The sequence below is a fragment of the Brassica oleracea genome, chromosome C7 (genome assembly GCF_000695525.1).
Source record: "Brassica oleracea var. oleracea cultivar TO1000 chromosome C7, BOL, whole genome shotgun sequence".
Classification (NCBI taxonomy): Eukaryota; Viridiplantae; Streptophyta; class Magnoliopsida; order Brassicales; family Brassicaceae; genus Brassica; species Brassica oleracea.
Genome location: NC_027754.1, coordinates 44622143 through 44631070, shown reverse-complemented (window position 1 = coordinate 44631070; position 8928 = coordinate 44622143).

Sequence of the window (8928 nt, the reverse complement as noted above, 5' to 3'; positions counted from 1 at the left end):
AATAATTTACTCGGACGACTTACATTTCAGTCGTCTGGTGAAGAAATTAAAACAGACGACTTACATGTAAGTCGTCCAGAAGAGTTTAATATTTTTAGCGGGAAATTAAATATTTTTAGCGGGAAACTAAAATAGAAGACTTTCCAGACGACTTACTGTAAGTCGTCTGGTTTAAATTATTTAAGCGGAAAAATAATTTTTTTAAAAAATTTTAGGCGGGAAATCATTCAACAGACGACTGAAATATAAGTCGTCCATAAAGTCGTTTGAGTCAAAAATATTTAACCTAATTGGATTTTTTGTCTCCCTATATAAAGAAAAATTTACACACATAAATAAACACATATAGGTGAAAACTAATTTTTGAAAAAAAACATTTTAGTTTTCCAAAATCTAACCCTAACAATACATACAATACTACAACATATGTTTGCCAAACTCCTAAACCAAAGTATTTCATGATTCACTACTTCCACTCATCTATCTTCAAAACAAATCAATTTTATCATATCTTAATTTATATCACTTAAAACTGTTTATAATTACTTGATTTTTATTTTTCACGCATCAAAATATTTTTTTACAAGATTTATAAATTATTTTTAAAATAAACTGGTACCAGACGACTTACACTTCAGTCGTCCAGACGACTTCCAACATCTCAGACGACTCAGATGATTTACTAGGGCTATATTCGTAAAAATGGCTTATGTTTTTTTGTTTGGTCACAAGGGGCTGAGCTGTAATTTCACTAGGCTTTTAGGTTAGTTTTGCATTTGATTCAAGTTTGGATATATGTTTGGGGTTAAAATCAAATTGTGGGTTAGTTTTGGCAAAAACCCCATGTATTTCACCATGTAATCCTTTTGATGAAGTTAAAACACTTTGAAATATTATAACTCTAATATAAATAATTTTTAAAATTTTAAATAAGATAAATATTAATCATCCAAAACACTAAACTATAAATCATAAACTTTAAAGATATGGTTGTTTTTATACTCTCTAAAATGTTATTTATGCGACTTTCACTTTTATGTATTATTTTGGAGACAAAAAATTGCTTTGGTGTTATCTAAAGTATTTCTTATTTTCTCTCCTTTTTTCTTTCTTTATTGTTAACCAAGCAGAAAATTATTAATTGGTTATGTTTTGTCGTCCTTTTAATTTCCACGCTTTGTTCTTGGGTTCAAATCTAGTGTTTAGAATCCTAGATCTTTAAATCAAAGGACAAGACTGGATGAAAGTATTTCCCATAATTTTTCAACATAATAAAAAATAACAAGAAATGAGAGAAAAAAATATGAGTGACGGTTCTCAGACAAGAAACGTCTCTTAACAATTGAGAAAATGTCATGCTTTTGTATAGTTAAAACCTTCTTATGTTTAAATTTAATTATGTTATTTACTAATATTAGAGTATCTTTCCGTCGTTGATGCTCTACTTAAAGCATGTTTATTGGAGATTCTTAGGGTTAGGGTGCAGTTTTTAACGGAATATAAGAATTTCCACCATAAGAACCTCCTATTAAACATGCTCTTAAGTCAAAGATTTTACGGATTTTGTCGATGGGGATCGCAAACAGCAATAAGTATAAAATAAAAAAATTGCCACAAATACTATATTCATGGTACCACTTTTCATGTTTACACTAACTACTTTTACCTTCAGTTTTAATGAATGATAAAATACACATATACCTCTAGGGTTAACTAATCTAGACTTATGGTTTAGAGTTGAAGGGGGGGGTAGAGTTTTTGGAATGTGAAATTTAGGATTCTAATAAATCCCCTAGTCGCCTAGACATTATTTGAGTAGTGATTTGACACATGTCATCTCAACAATGACATGAATTATGATAAATATGACTTGGCAATTACATTTAACGTAGATTTATACTTTTGGTAAAATTTTTAGAATAAGGTAATAACTCATAAATCATCATTAAAATAAATATATTCAAATATGTCATTAAATAATATAATAATAAATATATAAATATTTTACAAATTTCGAAAAATTATTTAAGTATATTTTTATAATCATACAATTTTTATTATTAAACTTTCCAAATGTTATTCAATCTTTTTAAAAAATTATAAATTTTTAGTCGTAATATCAGTTTTTATGATATCTACCAATTTTAAAAATTTTGTTTAGTTTATATTTTGATAATTATAAAAATAATTAATATATCTTAACCAAAAAAATAAATGAAAATCTATCTAAAATATAATTTTAAACAAAATCAAATTATTCATTTTATCATAATTTTATGTTTAAGTAAATTAATATTTATATTAAAATATTGGTATAAAATAATAAAATCTAAAATATTAAGAAAATTTGATTTTTAATTAAAATTAAAAAAATTCTCGCTGCACATGGTGTAAGGAAAACACCTAGTATATAAATAAATACTTAAAAAAAATATTAAAAATTTTAAAAATAGTTTCAAACATAATTTTTGATTTTCAAAAAAAAAATTCGAAAAAAAATTCGGAAAGATTTAGCAGTATTTTCTTATGATGACCAAAAAAAAATTATAAAAAGTTCGAATTTGAAAAAGTATAATTCGAAAACATAAAAAAAAAATTATTTTTTATTTATTTAAATAATGATTTGCTATATTTGTTATATATAAAGGAAATTGCCACAAATACTACATTCATAGTACCACTTTTCATGTTTACACTAACCAATTTTACCCTCACTTTTAATGAAGGGTAAAAGACAATAATACCCATAGGGTTAACTAATCTATAATTAGGGTTTAGAGTAGAGGGGTGGGGTAGGGTTTTTGGAATATGAAATTTAGGATTCCAATAAATATATAAATAAATACTTGAAAAATATATAAAAAAATTTTTAAAATAGTTTCAAAAATAATTTTTGATTTTCAAAAAGAAATTTTCAAAAAAATATTAAAAAGTTCGAATTTGAAAAAGTATAATTCGAAAACATAATTTTTTTATTTAAATAATGATTTACTTTATATATATATATATAACAAGGGTTTAAGAATCTTTTGCCAGTTAATGAAGAATCTATTTTTGAACATGTTTTTTTATTGGTGGTAAAGATGAAAAGTGATACCTTAAATGTGGTAAACATAAAATTTCTCCTATATATAAAGAACAAGTGTGTAAGAGTTTTTTGTCACTTAATAAAAAATGTATTTTTGAAAATGTCTATTTAACGATGGTAAAGATAAAAAATAGTACCATGAAAGTGGTAAACCGGAAGTTTCCCCTATAAAATATGACTTTAAAAATTTGAAGCAAACATTAAAGCAATCATGTCCACTTTAAAGGACTGGGCAGAGGTACGATGGTCCAAAAATAAAATTCTAAACAAAAGAAAAAGAGAAAAACATAGTTTATCGAACAAATAGACCCTTTTTTATCAGCAAATAGACCCAATTTTTTTTAAAAAATTAGTCAAAATTATTTTTCCTTGTTCTATTTGGTTGGACATGAAAGCAATATATCAATTCGTGAGTCTATATTGCTTTAAGGTGTTGGAAATTATCAAAAGATAGTGTTCTATGTATATGTTACTCGAATTTGAAAATTGTACAATTTTATTTGTGGACTTTGTTGTTGTTTATAACTAGATGGTGACTTATAAAAAATAATTTATTTTAAAAATAAATTATATTTATTATCTTAATTTTAGTTTTAGTATTCTTTTTTACAAAACTACAAAGTACTAATTTGTAATTTATTTTTATTTAGTCTAAGTTTTTTAAATTTGATTATTTTAAATTTTAATTTATTGAAAATGGTTTAAGTCCTGCAACAAACGCAATCTTCGTGTACAAAATTCTAATTTTGTGAATAACTCAATTTGATTGTATAAGGTTTAGTTATTTATTAACCTAATCAATTATTCTTAACCTAATCAATTATTTGACAATCACTCGGTTAATTTATTTTATTGTAATTAAATTTTAAATATGTTTGATAATTAGAAACTTGATTAGTTTTATCTTTACATGGAGTATTTAATTTTAATATAACTTTGACGATTTAAGTTTCCGCAAAATATAAATATAAATATTTTATACTTTTCATCTTTGACTATATATATATATATATATATATATATATATATTATTAAAATGCTTCAAAAATCTTGTCAAGATATAGATTTCTGTAATATTTTTCATGTTACAATAATCTTAATATTATGTAATAATTTCTAAAAGTAATATTAGTTTATCAATGTTTAAGTTTAAAATATATTCCATTTAAGATCTAAATTATTTTGCTTATATTTTTAATTATGCTAATTAATAGATATTTGTTGTCGTATATTAGATTTATAATTGTATTGTTGTCATAAATCATAATTATGTTAAATTGTCATGATTAGGTAGGATCCCTATCATTGTCTGAATATGTTATCTCGTCATTTTCTAAAAAAAAAATGTACGCCATAAATTAATAAATCTGGATAAATTAATAATCTATAAATTAATAAATTTTGATAAATTAATAAATACCATAAATTAATAGATTTGTATGGTTCTAAGTTGGGTTCGTTCAAAATATATGACACAAATCAATAAAATAATAAGATAATATTTTTTTAGAAGATCTTATATTAATATGTGGTCCCATTAAAATTATAAATTAATAATTTATATGTACATATCTTTTAATTATAAACCAACCATTATATTATTTGTTTTACATTCATAATAGAATTATCTTTATATTTCCTTACACTTAATATATTTTGATGAGATTTAGTAAAATTATATCTAAAACCGCATTTAAATTTTATGAGACATATTTTATATACACCAAATAATATAATAAAACTAATCACTAAAATTAATATTTTATTATTTTAGAAAAAAATATAACTTAAAACAGAAAAAAACTAAAAAATGAAACTTTATTTAAATTATAATTCTATGAATTAATAAAATACCAAAATCTCAACACCATTAATTTATAGAGTTTTTATTGTAAATAGGATATTACTTATGCATGAGTTTTATATTTTGTTAATAGTACAAATTTTTTATTAATTCTATGAGAAATTTTGTCGTATCCAATGAATTTTGAGGCGCACTATAATTCTCTGCGAGTGACCATGTATCGAAAGATGAAATTACCCTTTAAACTTTTGATTTTCAGTATTTTTTCTTTCTTTTGTTAAAAAGGTTTTTACTTTATCCTATGACATGCTTTTTTGTGTCCAATAGAATCCAGTCACTAATTCCTTTCCCGTCGTCTTGCCTTCAGCGTTTTCCTCTTGGTCCGTTACAACTACAAGTGAAGGAACTCAAGCAAATATGTTGTCTCATCGCTCCTATCGGATTTCTTCCCCTTGGTTTGTTTTTCACAGCCCAATCGATCTCATACAGGGACGGCTTATCATAATAATATAATATAAGATTTAAGAGAGATGTACACATTAAAATATAACTAGTAGAACAATACACATGGTAATCCCGTTAGACCATCTTATTGAGAATCTCACAAATAAAAATGAAAAACTAGTGATTGAAGAGAAGAGAGAGTCTCTTCAAATTCTACCACATATAAATTCAGTGGTTTAGTTTATCATAAAAGTACAATTATTACTTTTTTTCTTTCTAAAAACTGCATGCTAGTGCCCCATGAGCAATTTATTGGGATAGTGGGGTTGATCCCTAGAAGCTGTGGAGTCACTTTTATTCTTGCAGCTTTATTTAAAAACAATCATTATTTAACTTTAAAAATAATTTTATAGATAAAACATTATATTTTTTTTTAAAAGGGTAAAACATTATAAAAATATGCCAGTTTTGAAAATTAAAAAATTATATAATTTTAATTTAGTCTTTCGAATATTTTAAAATAACTTACAGCAATTAATTAGAAGTCCTAACTATCATCTCAAAATAAAATAGTATTACAATATAACAATTATATGATTACTTTAATTTTGAAATGAAATTAACTAGAAGAAAAAATATGAACATATTTTAACAAACAAAAAAAGAATTATCTAGAAGAGGCCAATGTTTTAATGGTATCTGATGAGGATCTTATGCGTTCACATCTAAGAATTCATTTTACTTCTCTTTCATAGTTGTACTTTTATTTATTTATTTTTTTAATCTTCAGATACTCTTTTAGAACATCCATTATAAATGCTCCGAGTCTTCTCTTTCTGCTTCAAACCCTTGATTTCACGGAAACATATGTATATGAATAATTTCTAATCCTTCATTTACATAATTTAGTCATAGGTGCATGTAGGACTGGGCAAAAAATCTGAATCCGAAGAACCGAACCGAATCCGACCCAAAAAAGTAGTACCAAATCCGAACCGAAATTGATTAAATTTCTAAACGGGTTTAAAATTTTGGTATCTAAAGAACCAGAACCGAACCCGACTCGAACCGAAGTATTCCGGGTACTCGAATGTATCCGAAATATATAAGATATATTTAAAAATGTCCAAAATACTTGAAAATATATACAAATAATCAAAAGTAAATGTCTAAAATAGCTAAAATATACTTAAAACACCAAAAATACTTGAAATATCTATCAATTATCTATTCAAATATTCAAACCAAATCAAATTATATGTTAAGTTTCGGTATTTTGACATATGTTATTCAAAATTGTATGTAATATATTATTTTGTTTATAGATTTTGAGAAATTTAAAGTATAAAATGAATTTTAAAATTTTAAAAATAATTTTAATGGGTTATCCAAAGCCGAACCGAACCCGCAGAGATCCGAACCGAACCCGCAGAGATCCGAACCGAACCCGCAAAGATCCGAACTGAACCCAAACCAAAACTTAGAAATATCCGAATGGGACTGAAATCTTTAACCCGAAAACCCGAAATCCGACTAGAATGGCTACCCCAATGCTAGGTGCATGGTACGTCTTGTTATGTTCGTGATACTCGATAGGAAATGGCCAATCATGAATTATGTATTAAAAATTATTTATTGGAATCAACAAATGCACGAAAAGTGAAAGAGTAAAAAGAGCGATATTAAAAGCAATGTATTAGAGTTCCACCATCCTTTTCCTGACGTTGGTGTCGCCTCACGCGTATTCTGGATATGTTGAACCGTTGAAGTTTTACACTACTAGTTAAAATATTATTACTTCTAAATTCAATTGAGCTTTTTTCATAAACTTCGGTTGACACAATTTTGGAAAACCAAATGTTATGTCGTACGATACGAACGTGAAGTTTACGATTAGTTAATTTCGGGATATATTCTTCCTCTTCTTAAAACTCACAAATGTGTAAGAACGTTTTAGAGATTACCAGTTTTCCGTTAAAACTTATTCTTATACGTTCTGCATGCAGCTAGAAGGAATATTGATATTGGTATCCATCAGAGTTAAATTTTGATCAAACCATGCATCCCCCAAACTGGTTAGCTAGTAAGTATTCCAGTTTACGTTGTTTCTTTTAGCCGTAGCATGAACGTGATGCTGGTCAATGCAAGTTGTTCCTCGTCCAACAGGAGTCTGCGGCTAGTTCAGACCACAACCTTCGAAGCACTCAAGCCCAACGTTTTGGCTCTCTTTTAACAGTACCATCTCGCGGTGGCTTCGCATATCTGACTTTGGTTCAGTTTGTTTGATTTTTCTTGATAGCCTGGTTTATCAAATTGTTTTGGTTGGATAAGCTTTTGGTTTTAGTTCGGATTTAAATATGTATCTCGGATTTAAATATGTATCCATCAAATTGAGTTTTTTTCACCAGTTCATCATCAAATTTATCTTCCAGTTTGTTTTGGTTTTGATTATGGTATATATGTTTGGATATTAAAGAGGCTGAAATCGAATTGTTTTTTTATATTACTTTTTTTCTTTGAACATCTCTAATCTGGTGAAATATGTTCGGTTGAATTTGTATATCATAAGGCTGACTGACACTATACATTGTCATTTTTTTTCTATTGCTGCAGAGTACGTGTAAGAGCATCACCAATGGTGTTCCCACCATTGGAGTCTGATATCTCATGATTTTTATAAATTTTAGATTCATATTTTAGCTTATTATGATCATTTTAGGTTGCATTTAGGTCTTTGTGTTGTATTTGCATACTCATTTGCATATCATAGGGGTTGGAATGCTTATTTGGAAGTTTGGGGCGGAATTCAAGGGTTGAATTGCACATTACAGAAGTTTTGAGTCAAATATGAAGTTATCCAAAGTTCAGGGACCAAGGTTGCAGTTTTGAAATACTCGCTGGGTTAGATTGCAAGTTCGAAATGTTTGGGGCTGAATCAAAGGGAGGTTTCTGCACTTTCCAAAGTATGGGTCCGAATTGAAAGTATTTAAAAGGTCAGGGACTGGTTTTGCAATATTGAAGAAACCACCATTGAAGCTCACGAGCTCTCTTCGCCGTGTCTGAATCCCGACAGCGAGACTTGATTCTGACGGTTCCGGCAGCCACCACGACAGGAGAGATTGTCACGGTAAGAACGAGCACGACGGCGGAGACTGGCAGTGGAGGCGCCGATGCTGATGCCGTTGGAGCTCGATCCCGACGACGAGAATGAGCACGGCCACGGGAGATAGAGAGGCCGTGAGCCAGTGACGACGAAGGAGACGACGGCTGAAGCTCGGGTCTCGAGACAAAGAAGAACGAATCGGAGCTCAAGCTCGAAGAAGTTCACAGCGACTTGGCAAAACGAGTTAGTGAGGTCGCCGCATCATGAGCGTGTGCTGGAGCGAGTGATTGGAGCGACTTGATGAACTCGCTCGGCAAATTCCACATCGAAGATCAATCACCAGAGCGACTTGGTGGAGCGAGATGCGAACGTCGCTGTGGAGAAGAAGATGAATGATTGACCGGTTTATTCCGGTTTGACCCGGTTTAATTCACTAAACCAGCTCGAGTTTGGCATCTCTTATATATAGTTTTAAACCTAAAAACCTAA